This window comes from Terrapene carolina, unplaced genomic scaffold (assembly GCF_002925995.2).
Source record: "Terrapene carolina triunguis isolate 2854851 unplaced genomic scaffold, T_m_triunguis-2.0 Scaffold110, whole genome shotgun sequence".
Classification (NCBI taxonomy): domain Eukaryota; kingdom Metazoa; phylum Chordata; order Testudines; family Emydidae; genus Terrapene; species Terrapene triunguis.
Window position 1 is genome coordinate 1,339,303 of NW_020664461.1, and position 21,013 is coordinate 1,360,315.

Below are 21,013 nucleotides of genomic sequence, written 5' to 3' on the forward strand. Positions count from 1 at the left end.
TTTCTTAATAGCATGCACATGAAATAATCATGTCTTAAAACGTTCGGTAATTGAAGGACATTTTCATTTCATGATCACCAAGGGAATCCTAGTTTGAACCTTCATGATTTAAGGATGTGTGCACAGAGCGGGTTGTTTTTCTTCAATTTCTTCTCTGTTCCCATCTGTTTTAATAATTCCTTCCCAGTGGATCCCGACACACACTTACAATTCTTTAATTTTGGACCTAAAAGACTCCAGATCCCGCTCCTTCTGCCCAGTGTATCACGGAAGCAGAACAGCAATTGGATTAGCAACTGGGGGAGGTATTCTGGGGGGAAAGGATAGCATAGATAGTTAATAGATAGCATAGCATCTTGTATCATCAAGTCTTGGTCTTCAGATTAGTTCAGTCCCAATAGGTCAGGCCACTTAAATCCAGGCACTTACGGTTTTTAAATCTCTCTATTGCTATTATTTGTATAACAAGAGTGCATGGCGGCCCCCACCCACAATCAGAGCCCCAGGGTGCCCAATGCTGCACAAACACATATTAACACCCAGTCCCTGCATTGGGAGATCTTATAACCAAAATATACAAGTCAAAAAGTCTCCAGGTGGCCAGAGGGGTCTGTTCATGAACTTGTTCCATGAATAGGCCTCCATGGAGAGGATAGGTGAAGCAATATAGGGAATGGAATGAGAAGAAAACTCAGCAAATGGGCACTGATATTTGGCACTTCGTAAAATGTCCTAGCTTCATGATCTTCCCCCATGGTGCCTCGTTAGTACTAATATCTGGCTTATATAGCTGGTTAACCATCATCATCTATTTTAATACACTCTCCTAGAGGGAAGAGCTATGGTCTATAGATGGTGTGGAAGAGGCCTGGTTTTAAGGGCTGCTCAATGAGTTGTTACTCTGAGGTTCTAGCTACATTAGAGAAACCCTCTAAGCTGAGGCTAAAGGTGGTTGTGTGAGTGAGGCTCTGGCTGGAGCCCCAGAAGATGTGGTTCAGTTCCTGGCTGTACCTCAGACTCCCGCAGTGACCTTGGGTCAGTCACCGCATTGCTCTGTGCCTCAGTTTCCCTTTCTGTAAAATGGGGGGGGGGTAGCAATAAATCTATTCTTTCAGCACAACAGGAACACAATTTGGATGCAGTGACAAAGCATGGGTCCCTGGTCAGGAGCAAGAAAAATCCAAGCTGGAAATATACCTGAACAGCCCTCATGTTTTGAAATAATGCTCCTTCCACCTCAGACACAGCCCTTTCACAAGGTGTGTGGGAAGAAGGCAACGTTCTGAATACTGGAGATCGGGTAATATCTACTGCCCAACTCATAAATAGGAGGTGTTTTGAGCTGGATCCAAACTTTCTGACCTTACTTCTCTAAGGGGGGGGGGCAAACCAGAACCCTAGATCTAAACACCCCCTGAGCCAGAGCTCGAGCTGAACATCCTGGCTCGAGCCCATCTGTATTGCACAGGCGGGCTGCACCTTCCCTACAGAAAGCTTCAGTCTCCAGTGTGACAAACACCGCATTTGTCTCCGGCCCAAATATTTGCCCGTCAAGAGGAAATAAACCAAAGGCAAGTGTTCGTGATTAAATGAGCCCTTAGCCTTTGGAGGGCTGATCAACTTAAAAAACCATTGAAACATAGTCTAGGTGTGAGCAGGGCCGGCTCCAGGCACCAGCCGAGCAAGCGCGTGCTTGGGGCGGCAGATTCTAAGGGGCGGCATTCCGCCCAATCCTAGGATGGCACGGCCGCCTTTTTTTTTTCTTTTTTCTTTTTGGTTTGCCGCTCCGGCCGCCCTATAGGGGGCAGCGGCGCGGAGGAGGGGAGCTCCCTGCTGGGAGCGGGCTGTGCGCTCCATCTGCCCCAGCCGGTGCCAGGTCTGCAGCAAGCCCGGCAGCCCGCGTCCTTCCCTCCCCGCCGACCTTCAATTCACCTGCAGGTGGGAGCGGCGTGGAGCCCTCCCGGCAGGTGGCGCGGCGGGAGGGGCCGAGTGGCAAGGCCCCCGGCTGAAGGAAGCCCGGGCCCCCCCCTCTTTCCCTCCCCCCCCCCCCCCCGCTAGCTGGGGCGCGCACTCCGCTGTCCGGGGCACGTCTCCAGCACAGGGAGTCCCGCTAGCCAACGCAGCCGGGGGAGTGGCACCGAAAGTTTGCACCCTGGCTCCGGCCGCCCCGCACGGTTTTTTTTTTTGTTTGCTTGGGGCGTCAAAAAAGCCAGAGCTGGCCCTGGGTGTGAGGCTAATCGATGAAAGCTTTCTCTAGAGCAGTGTTTGTCAACCTGGGGGTCCAGGGTCCCGGGACAGGTTGAGAGCGGTCACAACAGGGCCAGCATTAAGGGGTAAGAAGCAGAGCAATCGCCAGGGGGCCTGCGAAGCTAATTTACATGTTTCAGCCCCGGCCGGCTGGCCCCAGGCCCTGGTCCCAGGCAGTGGGGCTCAGACCCAGACTTGGGCTTCAGCCCCATCGCCCGAGGCTGAAGCCCAAGCTTGAGCTTAAAATGGGCGTGTGTGTGTGTGGGGGGGGGGGGGTCCATAATTTTTTTTTTAAGTCCAAAGGGGGTCACCAGCACCAAAAAGGTTGAGAAACACTGCTCTATAGCATCCATTGCACACTCTAATTCCTGATTATAGCTACATATCAATTCACCCTGACAGTGTACGGAGCCTTTGAAATTTTACCCTTAAATCTCCTATTTCCCTCAAGTTATTATCAAGTGTGCACTTCATTTTCTTTCTTTGTAGGTGCAACTTCTGCTTTTGGCAGCGGTATGGTCTAGGTGATAGCGCACAGGCTTGGGAAGCAGACCTGGTTTCTAGGCCGTCATTTGATATTGACTTGCACAAGGCACTGAACCTCTCAGTTTTCCCATCTGCAAAATGGGGATAATGATACCCATGTCTGTAAAGTGCTCCTGAAAAACAGCTTGATTCGGGCCTATTGAACTGAGTGGCAAAGTTCCCGTTGCTTTCCACAAGAGAAAAATTGGCTATGTAAGTGATTGGTGCGATATGTAAGAAAGAGCTTTTATTCGTTTTTCTGCTTCATGAGTTCAGCACAGCAGCTGCCCAAAGCCGGGCCTTGTTAAGTCTTCTCCATGGGCTGCACCACCCAGATAGGACTTCAAAGCCTTGCCTTGTCTAAGATACACAGACGGCAATAAAATATAATTATTAAAATTCCAGCACACACTTCTCCCCGTGGGGAGAGGAAGCAAGAACATAGATCTGACAGCTGTGTAGTCACTCTGCTTAATGCATAACTGGAAGGTGTCCAGATTCTACGGTGTATTCTGTGTGGAATAGAACAGATCCTTTAGCCCTCACTGAAAATCCCACTCCCAAGTTTTAACATGGATAATAACCCATGGGTAAAGTTCCTTAGCCCCTCCACCCAGGAAACAACAATAGCTTCTCATCAGCATTAAGGCCCTGAATAGGGTGACCAGTCAGCAAGCGTGAAAAATCGGGACGGGGGTGAGGGGTAATAGGAGCCTATATAAGAAAAAGACCCCAAAATTGGGACTGTCCCTATAAAAACGGGACATCTGGTCATCCTAGCCCCGAACTAAAGCCAAGTAAAGTCAATGGAAAGATGCCTGTTGACTTCAATGGGCTTTGGATCAAGCCCAGAGAGATTTTGGCATGAAATTCACCCCAGGCAGAAGGCCAGCACAAGACCTATGAACCCCTTAAGGTTCCATGTAAATCCTCTACGCAGGACATACCCCCGATGCCTGTAAATGTCACCCATGAAACCTAATGCTGTTGCTGCACAGTGGAAAATGAGAGAAATTACTCTGCTAACACTATAGCTGAGAGAGCAGCAAATTACATTGTCTGCATCTGAATCCTTGCCCCAATTAGTTACTTAAAAAAAAAAAAAGATGTTTATCATGATCAAATTCATCTGTGTTCCACCACGGATTGAATTTATGCACAGTGCCCCAATCTGCACCCTGCCTGGTCATTTAATTGGTATAAGCGAAGGTTCATAAGGACGTTATCTTGTGGGTTTCCTCCCCTCCCTCTTTAAAAGCAATCTGTACTTTTAATTTGCTGCAGGCTTTGGAAAAGAAGGTGTAACTTCAGCTCCAGACTAATTAAAACTTACTCCTGCATAGGCAGCTAATCAGCTCAGCTCCAAAGTGGGTGGTCTAAAAAGTGAGTTGAACAGAGCAGACAATGGTTTTTCCCAGTCGGGGTTTAAGTTTGAATTGAATAAGGCACTACAATACCGTATGTCTTCGTTGAGCAACTGCCCGGCTTAGCGGCGGCACCTTTTTACAGGGTGATTTCGTTTTCATTAGCTGCTGCCCTTGTTGATATTCTGTGATTGTTTGGTCAGAGGGTAAGGGATGAATTTGAGCCAAGGGATTCCAATTTGGATTTTGACCCGACCGGTTGGATTTTCAAACGCTCACAGCACTGGGCTAATTGCTCCCATCAGCATAGATGGTAAGCTGGCCAATGCAGGGTGCTTTTGAAAACGCTGCCCTACGCGGTTTGGGTCAGTTTGTTATGAAGACAGATGCCATGTGCAAATTTCTGAGCGGGTTCTGTATTGTGAACATCCCACATTCTGACGTTGCTTGGGTCCAGGGCTTATGGGGCAGCACCAGCTGAACACAGGACAGCCTAGGGGGTTGCAGTTCCGCTCTGACTTGGCAACTCCCCAACCATCTTACCTGCAATTCCCCCCGAGTGGGAAGAAAACTCACCCTCAGCCTGTAGCCTGGGGGCAGCTTCATCAGCAGCTCCCCATTGACAACTGCTTTAAAGGGGAAGGGGCTTTCAGCAGGTTAAATTCCTCCCGTACCCAGAGAATAATAAGGCCAACCCTGGTAGGTAGTAGGGGTTCCCAGGCATCTGGTTTTCGACCGGAACGCCCGGTCGAAAAGGGACCCTGGTGGCTCCGGTTGGCACCACTGACCAGGCCGTTAAAAGTCCAGTCTGTGGTGCAGCAGGGCCCTGGGGCTAACGCAGACTCCCTGCCTGCCTTAGCTCCCTGTGGCTGCCAGAAGTGGCCACCAGGTCCCTCCAGCCTCTAGACGCAAGGGCGGCCAGGGAGGCTCTGCGCGCTGCCCCCACTCCGAAGGCCGGATCTGCAGCTCCCATTGGCCGGGAACCACAACCAATGGGAGTTGTGGGAGCGGTGCCTGAGGGTGTGAGGGCAGCGCGTGGAGCCTCCCTGGCCGCCCATGTGCCTAGGGCTGCACTGTAGGGACCTGGCAGCCGCTTCCTGGGAGCGCTGATAAGTGCCACTGGGACCCTGCACCTCAACTCCCTGCCCAAGCATGGAGTCCCCTCCCACACTCAAACTCCCTCCCGGAGCCCACTCCCCCCAGCATCCCAACCCCCTGCCCCAGCCTCCTCCTGCACCCCAAACCTCTCATCCCCAGCCCCACCCCAGAGCCTGCACCCCCAGCCAGAGTCCTCACCCTCCCCAACCCCCTGCCCCACCCCAGAGCCTGCACCCCCAGCCAGAGCCCACACGCCCTCCTGCCCTCTTAACCCCTCGGCCCGAGCCTGGAGCCCCCTCCTGCACCCCAAGCCTCTCATCCCCATCCCCACCCCAGAGCCCACACCCCCCTCCTGCACCCTAGCCCCCTGCTGCAGCCCGGCGAAAGTGAGTGAGAGTGGGGGAGAGTGAGCAACGGAGAGAGGGGGGATGGAGCGAGCGGAGGTGGGCCTCAGAGAAGGGGCAGGGCAGGGGCAGGGCCTCTGGGAAGGGGCGGGGCAGGGGTGTTCGGTTTTGTGCGATTAGAAAGTTGCCAACCCTAGCAGGTGGCTACACCCTAATGTAAGGCCCAGTGGTTAAGGCAATAGTCTAGTACTTAGGAGACCTGTGTTCAAATCCCTACTCTACTATAGGCTTCCTTTGTACACGTTATTTAGGCCCAGATCCTCAAAAGGAGGTAGGCACCTAAATCCCTTTGAGGATCTAGGCCTTAGTCTTGCTGTGCCTCAGTTTCTCATCTGACTAATGGAGATAATAGCACGTCCCTACCGGCCAAGGGGATCGTGAAGAAAAATACATCAGCGCGAAGGGGGACAGAGAAGTACCTTAGGTAGATGCTGTCCTCCGCTCACTTTTAAACCCAAATTTACATCTGCTGCACCCTGGTGCCAGCCTCTTGCTTGTCTTACTGGAAACGAGTGACACGGCCAGTGCAGAATCAGGATATGCGATCAGACAGGCTCTCTGGTAAAGGAACAAATGGGACCTTGCGTATCCCGTGTGTCTCCTTTCCAGGCGCTCTGTGCCGCGTCACCCCCATCCTGGCTGAGAGCAGAATGAAGGAGCTGATTAAAGCCTGCATATGCGGGGGGGGGGGGAACTCGTAGGGAGTGACATGCAAGCTCGCAGCACACCGCTCTGTTCCTTTAAGAAAAGAGGGGTGTGAGCATCTGCTGCCAAAATCCAAGTGGGTAGGGGAGGCGGGACCTTACCTTATTATTAATTATTATTATTATTATTATTTTTATACCTGGGGAGGGGTGGGCTTGTGGGTCGCACACTGGATGGGGCTGTTGTCTGCTTGGGGGGAGGGGGGAACGGGACTTTAGGCAAGACACTGTATGCCCCAGGTCCCCAGCCGTCACATGGGAGGAATACACTCACAGGGGCGGTAAGAGGCTAGCAGAGTAGCTCCGATGCTGTGTCAATAAGCACCACAGAATAATAATCCCTAGCTCCTACCTCGCACCTGTCATCCCTAGCCCTCAAAGCACTCTACAGAGGAGGAAGTAGCATTACCCCCATTTCACAGATGGGGAAACTGAGGCACTGAGCAGCGAAGTGACTTGCCCAAGCTCACCCAGAACCAGGATTAAAACCCACGGCTCCCCAGCCCCCGTTCAGGGCTCTGTCCGCTAAGCTACTCTCCAATGGAGGGCCCACTTTCCCCATTGGGGGCTGTTGGTGCTTTGCGACCCCTCTTCCAGCCAAGCTCATGGGCCTGTGGGGATGAAGACGTAGGGAGCGGCTCCTTGCCCCCGCTCATCCCCCATTTTCACAGTGCAGGGCGGGGAGAAGCCTCAATCTTCCTCTGGTTCACACACCCTCCTTCCCCAGCTCCTGCCCCCCAACTCCTCCTCCGGCCCCCAGCTCTATTCCCCTCCGCTGCCCCCACCATTAACACCGGCGAGGAGCAAGAAAGGAAGGGGAATGACTGATTGCCACTAAGAAAAGAAAGATTTATTAGTGTTTATCCAGAAATACCGGCTAGCCTACTGCTGAGCCAACTGAGCACAGCAGGCTGCAGATTGGGGATTTGCACCAACTCCGTTCCAGGCAAGGCCATTTATCAAGCGCCCGGGAGAGAGGGCGAGGGAGGGGAGAGCGGCCTGTGCGGGCCCAGCGACGAAGCAGGACACGGGGGGCTCGTGCAGCAGCAGCTGGGGGCCCAGCTCAGCGCACGGTTTGTGTCCCCTCGTGCACACTCCGGCGCCTTTGCCGCTGCAGCCCGGGCTCGGCGTCTCCCCGGCGCTCTCTCTTGCTTTCTCGCGCTCTGACTTCAGCCCGGGCCGTGCAATCATTTTTCTCCCTCGGACTCGCTGAAGCAAGCAAGGCATGTCAGCGCCTGATGAAACCCCATTTTCACTGATTAGCTCCCTTAAAAATATTTCATTTATCAGTGCCAAGATTTAAGTACTTCCCACTTGCGGGCAGCCGAGTGTGTCCTGTTGACTATGTAACACGTCAATTTACATTGGCAGTGACAATGTTATAGCAAGCGCTAATGTCTTCTCTTTCCTCCTAGCCGCCTCCCCTCCCCCACCCCACGACTTGAGACCAGCAAAGCTTAGGCCTATCTTATGTTGGCACTGCCTTCTTCTCATCGGCTGAAAGAAAAGAAAGAGGGAGGGAGTGGGGGTCGGGGAGGGGGGCTGAAGAGAAGCCCTGATGTGGCTCTCTCTCTCTGTGTTAGTCATTTGCAAAGTCATAAATTTCAATTTCCTCCCACTCGGTTCCATTATTACCTGGGCCTCAAACAACTTTTGCACTCATTTATTCACAAATAGAAATGCAATTTCCTCTGATATTTTGCAAATGATACCTGGATGGAACTCCATTTATATTTTGCCAAAAGAGTTATTTCTCCTCCTTTGGGCTTTTGGTTTTTTTTATAAACACCTTTATTTGCATCTCATGTTTTTGGTTCCCCCCCGCCCGCCCCTTCAGCATATTAGCAAACTCACGCAAAGGAGACATTCGCTTTGCTTTATTTCCCCATGTCCTGCTAAAGCTTTTTAACACACTGGGTTTTTTTTTTTTTCTTTAAATACCGAAAGGGAGGAGGTGGGTGGAAGGGGGCAGGGAGCACGGGACTGTCGGCTTTGCGAATGTATAAAGACAGAACGGCAACATTAAGGCCACGGAGTATCGCGTTGGCTGAAATGAATAGGCCGAATTTACGGGGCGCTGGAAAAACGGTGGATGAAAGAAATGGATTCAAGCCCAGCTCCATTTTTCAAGCTTGCTGACAAAGTGCATTAAATGAAAAGGGTGTTTTTGGAGCCCTGTCTCTGTCAGAAGCCAGCGTTCAGCTGAGGCATTGGCTTACCGGCTCATACCTGGCCCCACTCCCACCTGAAATTTGATCGCAAAGAGGGGGGAGGTGAAGCAAAGAAAATGAGAAATCCAAGATCAAACTTTTAGGGAAATGTAGCCAGAATAAAAGGTGTGGTGAGGATATGTAAGAACACGTCTAATGCCAGATCCCAAGGGCCAGCTCTTCAATGAGCATAGATTTATGCAAGTTTTGGATCTGGCCAGTTTGCTTAAATGCTGCTCCATGATGCAGAGCTCGACACAAAAATCCTCATCCTACCACAAATGTGAAAAATAATATGGCTACATCATGATGATTAGGATATTTAGAGACGGGGGTTAGAAATCTTGAATGAGACTCAAGCCCCTGGTTTGGGTGCCTTTGCCTACTTCAAATCACAAACTGTTGGTTTCCCATTAAAAATCCCAAATCAGCATATAAATAAAAACTGAGATGAACAAATAGCTCAGAAAACTCATTGTTGAAACACTTTGAAGGGGGCCAGATGACTCCGGAAATTAAAATGGATCATCTAGCACCTTTGTGCCCTAGGAAGCTAGTCCAGTTGCAGGCCAGGTCAACAGTGATTGAAAGACTTTGATATCTGATGACGCGCTGGTGGCCATTATGAAATGAGCTGTTAACTTCATGAATCATCAGTGCCTAGAGGACAAGGGCCCCCATCCGAACTAGGGGCCGGGTGGGAAGTCTCAGCAGACGAGCCCAGGACTGAATTACTCCCTAGCTCCTAGAGTGTGGTCCTTCTAGCACAAGGTTGAGATTCACAGGCAAGGAAAGTGGAGAAACATCCAGTGTCTTCTGCAGTCCTGGAATTCCCAATTTTCCCCCATTCATTGGTCTCCTGTCCCATTCACTCAACATACACACAAGGGTAGCACAAGCCAATCTGCTTTGAAAGTGGCTTCCCCAACTTCCAACGCCCACCTACGCCCAGGGGAGAAACAATTGTGGGTGTGGGAATCACGCTAGGCATAACTATGTCCAGTAGGACCGTAACTACCTACCTGTGAGCTGTAGGGACAGGAGATGGGTCTAAATTGCTAAGACCTGATCTGAGTGATTGTCCATATTCAGGGGCATCTGAGCCCTTTGCTAAGGACTATCATGCCCAAGGGTCTGTGCCCAGAAGGGGGTGCTGTAGAAAAGCTGCCTCCATGGCACCAGCCCCACCTCCCCATGACCCCTCTTCATGGTTGAGGATCCATGTGTATGGGGAAGGTTTCAAGGCAAACTCTGGGCATCATTTCCCACAGCAACCAGAGGGGAATCTGTGCAAAAGGTTAATATGCTGCCAACAGAGGCCCCATTCTGTGTCTTAGACCCTCCCTTCGGTGGGAGCCCCCTGACAATGTCTCCCCAAAAGGACCCATATTCCTAGGAACCTAGGTGTGCAGGAGACTAGGCCTTCTGCACTACTTAATCCTCATGTGGGGGCATTGCATGTGGGTCAGCATCCTCTGTATGCCACATATGGCTCTGCAGAGCTCTGAGCAGGACAGCACGGACCAACTGGAGGTGGGCTGAGTCCATGGGATATGCCACTGCCTAGCTTCAGTGGCCCCCAAACCCCATCACTGCAGCCAGGTCGGGGGGAGCATCCCTCCCTTCAGATACTGGATCTGTGCGCAACACGGGCTGAATTTCACCCGACTGCAGTTCATTTCCACTAGCCCAGGTTCTGCTGGGGCACCCTTGTAAATCTGGCATCTCTCCACTGAAGTCACACTGGATTCACACCAGTGTAAATGAGATTCGAATCTGTCTTCGTTAAAAGTTCTCTCGGTTAGTGCTGAGAGTCTGGTTTGATTTTTAGTACTGTCAAAGCCAAAACCCTAGCACTGGCACAGCCTTGACCTTAGGGTGACCAGACAGCAAGTGTGAAAAATCAGGATGGGGGTGGGGGGTAATAGGAGCCAATATAAGAAAGAGACCCAAAAATCGGGACTGTCCCTATAAAATCGGGACATCTGGTCACCCTACTTGACCTCAGCCTAATCTGGATCCTGCTCTTGTATCCCACCCAACTCTGGTTTCTGCTACACATAGCTTGTGCCAGAGCAGAGATCGTGCCATTTGTGACCTGCCTGAGCTCTTTATCAGACATTATTTTGGCTCCATAGGTTTCCAGATAACCCAAGTCATTCTTGTTACTGCTGCTGAAGCCAATGCCAGGATCTCCGGGCTGGCGTTCCTTCCCAAGAGACTTTAAATAACTGTACATTAACTAAATCCTGGCGCCAAAATCTGTAGAGAGGCCAGATTAATTATCTTTAGGAAATTATTTTAGCAAATTCAGCTTCCCCAGATCTCCCTCCTCAAGGTTAACGATACTGGGAAATACTAAAAGCTACACGACCAGGAGATTCCCTTGTTTTGCTCATTGGCACAGGGATATTTCCACCTAGAATGCTGCGTCCTTTCCTAGAAGAGAACTGAATGTGCCCAAGGATGCACAGCGGGGGACTAACAGCCAATATAGTCTTATGGCTTTTGACAGGTTGCAAGGGAGATAGCGTCAGCCTGTTCCCTAATACAGGATAATATTGCTCAGTCTAGCCAAACGTATAGCAAAGGATGTGAGTAACATGGCACCTGGCTCATACTGGCTCAACACTGGCTGTACACAGGGGACCATAGAATCATAGAATCTCAGGGTTGGAAGGGACCTCAGGAGGTCATCCAGTCCAACCCCCTGCTCAAAGCAGGACCAATTCCCAACTAAATCATCCCAGATCCTCAGATGGTGTAAATGGGCATTGCGTTATTGACGTCAGTGGACCTGCACCTGCTTATAACTGCTGAGGGTCTGACTCCCAGGCTTTTAGAGCAGCAGCTGCCTTTTATACACGCGTTAGTTTTAGTGTCATTCGTTATGATTTTCTGCATGAAAGTGGTACATTAGCGGTTAATTGCTGCCTCTTAGAGCCTGCCTCAGTCTGCAGACCTTCAGACTAATAAAGTGAGACATCACTGTGGAATAAAGATGCACTGACTTTATCTCTGCACAATATAGCTGACAAACTATCCGAGAGCCCTGCTGCTGGGCCTTTCATAAGCAAAAGCTGCCCCAGGGGAAAAAACTGGATAATTGTCCAGTACAGGATTTCTTGCTCAGTCCTTTGAACATCTGGTATTGGCTGCCGAGCTCTATGGAATCATAGTCTGTCTGAAACATGAGGCATTTATTAAAGGAAATTGCTACAATTACAGACACAAACTGGCTTCCACACAACTTTAGTTCCAACTTTGCCTACCTTGTTTACCAGCAACCACACTCTAAACACCACACAGAGACATCTAGTGGCTGAATAATATACTAGAAGTAAATATATTATACTGGTGGCTGTCCAAAACAGGATACAAAACTTAGATGGCCTAGTGGTCTGACCCAGATGGCAACTCTCATGTTTCCATTATGTGGCTGTTTTCTGCTAAGAACAACAACAACAAAAAAGGATTGTCCTCAGACCCATCAAACTCATTTTCACTTGTGGCCTGGTGTAGAATTTGAACTTGGAGCTACAGCGATTAAAAGCCTAGCATAGCAACGCGTGTACTTTCCTGTGCCCTGAGAATTTATTAACATTCAGTCAATGAGAAATAGCCGTATATACACTGTACATATGTATAATCTGAAGGTAAGGGTGTGCTTTGCTTTAATATATTTTTGCACATATTAGCCTACAGTATCTGCCTGTTTTCTGACTCCCTCAGAAGTCATGGTGCGATACAATTTTCCTGAGCTTGTAACCACAGAAAGGAGCTAAGTTGCAGCGCCGTGGAGAACAATGGCAATAACTGATGGAACAGACCTGTTGGTGAACCAGAGGATGTTTGTTAGCTATTAAGCTTGACCACAGGTGCCTGTTTTATTTTATTAGCTAGCTGTGCATGGGAATTCCCATTCGTCCACGTTTGCACTGTGATAACGCTTCTGGCTTTAAAAAAAAATCTAGGCGTCCCTTTTTTTCTTCCATAGACCTAAAAGAGATTTACCCAGGCAAGTAGGTGTTATTGACCTCATTATATCAATGGGGAAATCGAGGCACGGAGAAACATGTGACTCACTCAAAGAAGTCACAGCCTGGAATAGAAACCAGGTCTCTCTCAACTCCCAGCTGGATGTCCAATCCTGTTACAGCCGTGGCCAGACACATACTATTGGTCTTAGAAGAAGAAAACAGTCACACAGAGGGAAAAAAGCACAACCTTTTTGTTCTGATTGACTTTGCTGTAACGCCCCTTTACATCTGAGCAGGCTGTTCAGAAATATCAGTCTCTTCTATGCTTGTACTGATACAGGAATAGTACAATGCCCAGATACCGTGGTGATGGGCACCTTACACATACATGTAAACTCTGCGGCGGTGACTAGCTTTTATCAGTTGTCATTATCGTATCTTTATCTGAAGCAGTTAATGCTCTGTTATGCTGTTGGTGTGCTGAGCCTACCATGCTGACCAACAGTATCATTGTTTCTTTGTACTTCTCCATCTGTCTGTCTCCTTCTGTGGTCTCTTGTCTTATACTTAGACTGTAAGATCTTCGGGCAGGGACTGTCTTTCTGTTCTGTGTTTGTACAGCGCCGAGCACAGGGGGGTTCTCGACCATGGCTGGGGCTCCCTCCGTACAAATAATCAATAATAATCGACAACACGGTAATTACAAAGTCAGATGCGGTAACATTCGCAAGTTTCCTAGTGAAAAACGGGGTGTGTGACTCATACCACCCCTCTCTGGGCCTGACCAGCGCCAAGGGAGAGGTTCCCACTTACGGCATAGTGGTTGGAAGGGGCTCTGGAACATGAGTCGTGTGAGCATGTGGCTGCAATACACAGGGGAGAATGCTGCCTCTTCACCAGCTGAGGGTCACATACGCCTCAGCCCATGGAGCTGGGGCTGCCACCCCCTTTGGCAAGGGTATGGCAGCTGAATTAGTTCATTATTGAGAGACCAAGAACCAACATAGAGACAGTTCAAGGACCGGAAGGTAATTCATTCTTCCTTTGATAGAAATATGTACAGTGTGTAGATAGATAGCTAGACTACCTCTGCACTGTGAGTTAGGAGTGTGATTCCCTGGCTTGGTCACAAAATCTGAAACCGGACGAGTTATATTTATGTTACTGTATGGCCTAGGGACCTTGATAATGAGCCCAGGCTCCATTGTGCAAGGTGCTGTACAAACACAAAACTAAAAGACAGTCCCTGCTCTAAAGCACCTTTCTCTTTCTTCTCGCTCCCTGTCTGGCTCTTCCCTCCAGCTTTTCCGCAGCTAGGCCCTGTCAGCACTTAAACCAGGAATCGCCTGGTTCTTCTCAGGTGGGTCTCAACCTATAACCAGGGTCAGCTTAGCCCCAGGATCTCCAGCCTATGGGGCAAGCCCCCCTGTTAGAGCACCAAAATCCTATTTGGAGTTAGGCCCAGACATATCGTTAAAAATCTGGGCCTTCATTTCTCTGGACCTCCCCATCTGTAAAATGGAGATACTACTCCTTTATCTCTCTTTTGTTTAACGTAAGTTCTCAGTGGTCGGGACGGTGTCTTACTACGTGCAGCACCTGGCACAATGGGACCTGTTGGTGCCTCCGAAATCCGAATCACCAAACCAAACAACAATCTCATGCAGTTTCAGCAGCAAACCAGGTGAGCACGGCAGTTTTGCTCTGAGATTTTGAGCCCATTCCACAGGAAAGTCACACTGTTTGTGGGGTGCAAGACTGGAACCCCACGGAGTAGGAAGAAGGAGACCATTTGCATGAGCCCCAGGAAATGAGAGCGGCTGAGGTTTTCTGAGCTCTGCTATGGACCTCTGGTTTTGGAGTTTTTTTCCCCTCCCGTGTTTTTTAAGCTTTAAAAAAAATGCTTCATTTCTCTCCCTTCCTCATTCTCCTGAAATCCATAAAGCTATAATTAAAATGTCACCGTGAGACTGCTCAATATTTGTCAAAAGTAGGATTGTGGCAGGTACAGTTTGGGATCCAGATTCCAAGCGAACGTAATTTCCCTTGCTCCATGGACTTCAATGGAATTATGCTGATTGACCCCCGCCAAGGATCCGGCCCTGGGATTTTTAGTTTTCTTGCCCATCTCTGAATATCTAAGGGGCCAGTTGAGAGGCACATTTTCAGCAACATCATTTTGGACTAGGGCAGTGAAAAAAAAAAACCGAACCTAGATTTTTAACAAAGGCTGCGTAGCCACATTTTCTTGTTTGTTAAAGAAATGTACATTTCAATGTATAGAATCTTCCCTTTAAATGGAATAATAATACTTCATGTCTTCTATTTATCTCAGTGCAGCTTTTAACTGGTTGCGACGCAGTATTTATTGTTCAGCCAACCATTCCACTTAGGCAAAATGCCACTTAATATGCTCCATAAAGAAACTTTAGCCATTTGGCTCATGGTGCTGTTAATTTGCATCTCATTACCATCTCATTAGATTTATGGCTCCAATGGAAGCTTTCCACCCTCCCTGTTACCCTGTGCTTGAAATCTACAGGCTTTCCTTAATACAGAGCGTCTCTGGAATGCTTTTCCTGTAGAGTTTGCAAGGTAGAATGTATTCAGAGTTGGCAAGATAAATACAGTATTGCATACACCCACAAATGGGTCTAAAGAGTGAGGAAATACAGAGGCTTAAATACATTGCTGATTATCAGACACAGTCCCTTTTATTTATCTAAGATTTGTGGATCTACAAACCAAACTCCTTCCCACTTTCCAGTCCATCATTTTCTTTAATCAGTACATTGGACCCAATCCTGCTCCCACAGACGTCAGTGGGCTCAGGCCCAATAAACCAATGCTATCGTTTCGATGCAGCCACCCTTTGAAAGTAGCAATAAGGCATCTGACAGGGCAAGTGCTCGCATTCTATGATCAGACAAATTCAATCTAGACAGTCACTCCACCACTGAGCAGGGGCAGGCTCTTAAAATATTTGGATTCATTTAATTTCTTGTGTCTCTGGTGATCATCTGCCGGTGATTGTAGCTGCACACCTCTGCCCCTGAAGAATCAGCCGTGAAACTGATGAGGATCATAATTCAAATGGATCTATTATCTGCGCTTTCTCCCCTATGTAGCAAGTGTAATTATAATCCAATTAATTAGGTGCTCCGTTAATTTTGGTTTTGTTTCTCCACTATCAGTCTATTCCAGGGGCGGGCAAACTTTTCGGCCTGAGGGCCGCATCGGGTTTTGTAAATTGTATGGAGGGCCAGTTAGGGGAGGGGGTTGTGGCCCAGCCCCCACCTCCTATCTGCCCCCCCCGCCGGGACTCCTGCCCCATCCAACCCTCTCTGTTCTCTGATGGCCCCCCTGGACCCCTGCCCCATCCACACACCCCCGCTCCCTGTCCCCTGACTGCCCCCGGATCCCCACTGCCCCATCCAACCCCTCCTCTCATTCCTGATGGCCCCCCCAGGACCCCGGCCCCATCCAACCACCCCTTCTCCCTGTCCCCTGACTGCCCCTGGAACTCCTGCCCCCTGCCACCCCATCCAACCCCCCCTCCTTCCTGACCGTGCCCCAGGACCCCTGCCCCCATTCAACCCCCTGTTTTCCCCCCGACCACCATCCACCCCCCCGCTCCCTGACCACCACCCCGAACTCCCCTGCCCTCTATCCAACCCCCCTGCTCCCCGCGCTGCCTGGAGCACCAGTGGCTGGTGGCGCTGGAGCTGGGCCACGCTGCCACCGCCGCCAGCACCACCACGCAGCACAGAGACCGGGTCAGGCCGGCTCTGCAGCCGCGCTGCCCCAGGAGCTCACAGCCCCACCACCCAGAGCATTGCGCTGGCGGCGGAGCGAGCTGAGGCTGTGGGGGAGGGGAGACAGCAGGGGAGGGGCTGGGGGCGAGCCTCCTGGGCCAGGAGCTCGGGGGCCGGGCAGGACGGTCCCGCAGGCTGGATGTGGCCCGTGGGCCGTAGTTTGCCCACCCCTGGTCTATTCCATACAAAAATAACAGCAACAAGCTCTTCGGGGTCTTTCCCACTCATACCGAATCTTCAGAAAAGGATAATAAAGTTATACAGATGTTCTCAGAATGATATGTTCCCAGCGATGTTTAGTCACAGGATGCTACAAAATTGCAAACAAGTTTAGCATCCCATTTTTACGCTGTACGATTTGATTTTTCTGTTCTGCCGTGTATATGCAAATAGAGTAGGTAAAAAAAAAACAGGATGCCCTCCTATGATTCATGGGTCCCTTCATAAAATAAACATTACCCCCATTACACATGCCTTAAAGAAAGAGGGAAAAAACAAATATGATGGACTGTCAGACGACTGTGTTTCGCATTATGTATCAAATTTAATAATCGACCCAGATTAGCCTCAAATACTCCGAAGGTTGCACTAGGAGCCCTATTTGCTTTCCTTGTTCACTCAGAAATCCTGCTGCGAGCTTTGGAGGTCCAAGGAATCCAGGATCGGCACTTAATAGCGTAACGCTCTGTGATGGCATAAGAAGAGGAATAGCATTCTACAGCACATGGCTATTGGGAGAGCAGTGGCTCACCCCGGGAAGTGACCTAGTTAAGGGAACAAGGGCAGTAAACAAAGCAAGATAAAACTGCAAAACAACGGCATTCACAAACGGTCAGATTCCTTTTTTCTCTCTTCCCATTTGTGCTTTAGAAGTTTCCTATCCAAGGCCCCTTAGCAAACCCTAAAAGAAACCCAGACAAAAGTTATAGGATCAAGTCCCCCAGCTCGGCCATCTCCTCACAAACCACCCTCATTTCCCCCAATAGACCACTTTGTGTAACGGACTCATCATACAAAAACAACAAGGAGTCTGGTGGCACCTTAAAGTCTTTAAGGTGCCACCAGACTCCTTGTTGTTTTTGTAGATACAGACTAACACGGCTACCCCCTGATACTGGACTCATCATAAGCGACCAGCTACCCTCCTCCGCTTAACTCCCCATATTCAGGAACATAGGGGAGGCTTGCCAACAAATCCAGGCTCTGCTGGGTGGGCTTTTAAACTCAAAAAAGCCGCGGGTGTTTAGAGTCAAGGACAGAAGTGTGGCCAGGGCCAATTAGAGGGGGGGCCAGGAGGGCCATTTGGCCTGGGCCTCAAGCTCAAAGGGGGCCTTAAATTGAGACACTTGTTAATTTTTTGGCATTTGATATGTTTCACAACTTGTTTTTATGCGCAACCCTATCGGACCAAAATGTGACCCACTCTCTCAGCGTAGAGCTGCAAATTCAAGCCAACAAGAGATGTGATTTGGTAAAAGACATAATTTTTTTGTTAACTGATATAGATTTTGCCATATTGAAGAGTTAAAAATGTTCATAAATATTAATAAAACTGTATCGGTTCTGATGCCACAAGATTAGACCGTGATGAACGTGTCCTCTCAGATCAGCGGATTCTATAAACAAACCACTACCAGTGGCTGGTGCTGGATCAAGTGTGTGTTGAAAGGTAGAGAATTGTTACATGTTAGTGTCTTTAGAGTTTTACGTCTGGTTGACTAAGGAATTATTTTTGTCTGAGAATTCCTCATTATTATCTACTTTCTGCAGCTGAACAATTTCAGCAACAGTACAACAAAGAAATCTCAAAAGAGCTCAGTGATGAGGTCATCTTCCTCAAACGAATATATTCCACGAACTTTAAATTGGATTGCAAGCCAAAGGAATTGCTTCAAGAAATACTCGAACTTGGACTCTTTGGGGTGTTTCCTAATATCACAATTGCATTGTGTATTTTTGTCAGTTTGCCTGCATCAGTGGCTTCGGGTGAACGCACCTTCAACGTGTTGAAGCAGGTAAAGAACTATCTCCGTTCAACTACGGGACAAGAGCGTTTGAATGGGCTCGCCACGCTTAATATCAACTGTGACATTGCACGAAAGCTAGATTTTTCCTCATTAATTAGTGCATTTGCACAGAAAAAGGCTAGAAAAGCGATTGTTAACTCAAAAAATATTCCAATTATGTCTCACTCTTTTTTTGGTGCCTTATTTTGTTTTCATGTGTTGTCATTTTTTATTTGTATTATGGTTTGGGGCCTCAAAAGCTGGAAGTGGCCCGGGCCATTCTGGACCTCTGAGAGGGCCTGGGTGTGGCTAGGCAGAACACCAGCCTCTCAGTAGAGGGAACTGGTATGTTTCTTAGGCGATGACCTTGCAAACACATGCGTGTTTGTAGTTTACTCAGGTGAATGTCTGCAGGGGGGCTTTGACTGTAAGCATTTTGGGGCAAGAACTGCGTCTTCCCTAGGTCTTGGTGCAGTGTCCAGCAGTAGGCTGACCCAGTGGGCAGGGTGCTCAGGAAACCCTGGGTTCTATTCCCAGTTCTGGTACTAAACGGCTGCGCGACTTTGAGCAAAGCCCTTCGTCTCTGTGCCCATATCCCCTCCCATCTGTGGCCTGTCTTGCCTGTGCAGACTGTAAGCTCTTTATGGCAGGGGCAGCCTCACAGGTTGTCTGTACAGCACCTAGCACAGAGGGGCCCTGCGCTTGACTGGGGGCCTCAAGGCGCTACCACTAGATAGCTAGTCATCGGAAAGGTGCTCTGCTCTTGAACAAGGCCTCTTGATCTGCATATTAAATAATAATAACGGAACATGCACGCCGCAGCGTCCAGCCATGACACGCCTGCCAGTCCAAGAGCTTCATAATGAACTGCTTTTCCTGGCTTAAGGAAGCTCAGTTACGCGCCCGCCGCACTGCTTTGTGCGCGTGCGAACAGGCGTCCGTTTGAGGAGCCGGTGAAACCTTCGCTGGTAGCCACGGCCCACACAAGAAAGAAAAACCTTTCTTTCCTAAACCAAGGGCTGTGAAAAAGGCCTTTCGCAAGTGGGTGGAGGAGGGACGGCCAAAGATAGCTCTAAGGTATGTTTCAATCTGCATGGTTCAGGAAGGAAGGAATTTTCAATCTCCGCTCTATCATTTTCGATATCATTAATCCTGAGCACTCCATTTTCCATGCTTGCCTGCCCAGGCCCTGAGAGTGAGCGACACATAAAGTGACACATATTCATCACTTGGCATTCGGCGGCGTGAAGGCTGTAATATAATATTAGTGTTGTGTTATCACTGTGTCTCTCTCTCCAGCCTCAGCGGCGGGGACGGTAGATGACATGAATCAATCACCTGTGACATTTTTGATTTGGTGTCACTTTCCCCAGTTCTGCCATTTGTTTTTGGCAGTTAAGAGGTAATTGTGGGACATTAGCATGGAAAAGGCTGACTTTCCCCGCAGTTTTCCCAAGCAGTAAGAGAGGGATGTGTCTCTTTTGTCTTATTGTATGGGCTAAGAGATGCCAGCGAGAGTGGGAGACACAGGGATCTCCTTCAAAGTCCGCTTGGTCTCCGTTTTGCAAAGCCAACGGGAGTACGTACGTATATTTGTGGTACAGGTCTCTTCAGCTGGGGCAGCACATTTGCCAGGTCACTTAAAATGAGGACTACTGGCAAGACAGGAAGGATGATCTAGTGGTTAGGGTGCTAGCCTGGGCACTCAGAAGACTTGGCCACACACTTCCTATGGGATCTTGGGCAAGTCACTTATCCTCATTTTAGAGAGGGTGAATTGAGGCAGTGAGAGGCGCTGCCTTTGGTGTTAGGTACCTGTGTGCTTTTGAAAGCACCATCAAGAGCCTATACATCAGTAGGCGCTTAAACACCTTTAAAAACCAGGTCCCGAGGCCCAAATTCTCAAAGGTATTTAGGTGCCTCACTAAGGGAGTTAAGTACCTAAATACCTGTGAGGACCTGAGTCTAAATGACCTGCCCCAGGGATCCTGCAGCAGAACAGAGAACTGAACACAGATCTCCCGAGTCCCAGCTTCAACCCCAGAAGAGCATCCTTCAAAAGAAACAACAAAAGGACCCTAAATCCAGAATATTGTTAAGCAGAAGCATCGAGCACAGGAGAGATGTTATGGGGCAGAACCGCAGCTGGGGTAAGTTGTCGTTGCTCCACTGACATCAAAGGAGCTCTGAAGATTTCCACCAGCTGAGGATCTGGCCAATATAAGTGCTAAGTCTGATTAATCATTGAGAAGCCGTTTCTGATCTCACATGAATCTGGAGTAACTCCATTCCGCTCTCACCAACACTATTTTGGGCTCTGATTCTTTTCTCACTAGTTTTTACACAAATATAACTTCAGTCACTTTAGTATTTACACATCCACTCCGGCTCATATGGAGACCAGAATCTGGCCCTGTGTTATTAATCACAGCATCTAGGTTAGGAGCATCAGGATCCTGACTAGGGTAGTAAGGCCCAAGGGTCAAACCAGAGGCTGAGAGTAGCAGAGGAGTTCATAGTCAAATTCTAGGCCAGGGTCAATGCTAAGGATCAGAGTCCAGGTCAGGTTTCAAGTCGAAGGCAGGAGTTTAAGAACAAGTGAGCAGCTGCAGGAGAACCACACTGCGGCCTGAACACTTCCTGGAATGCTCCTTGGGTTT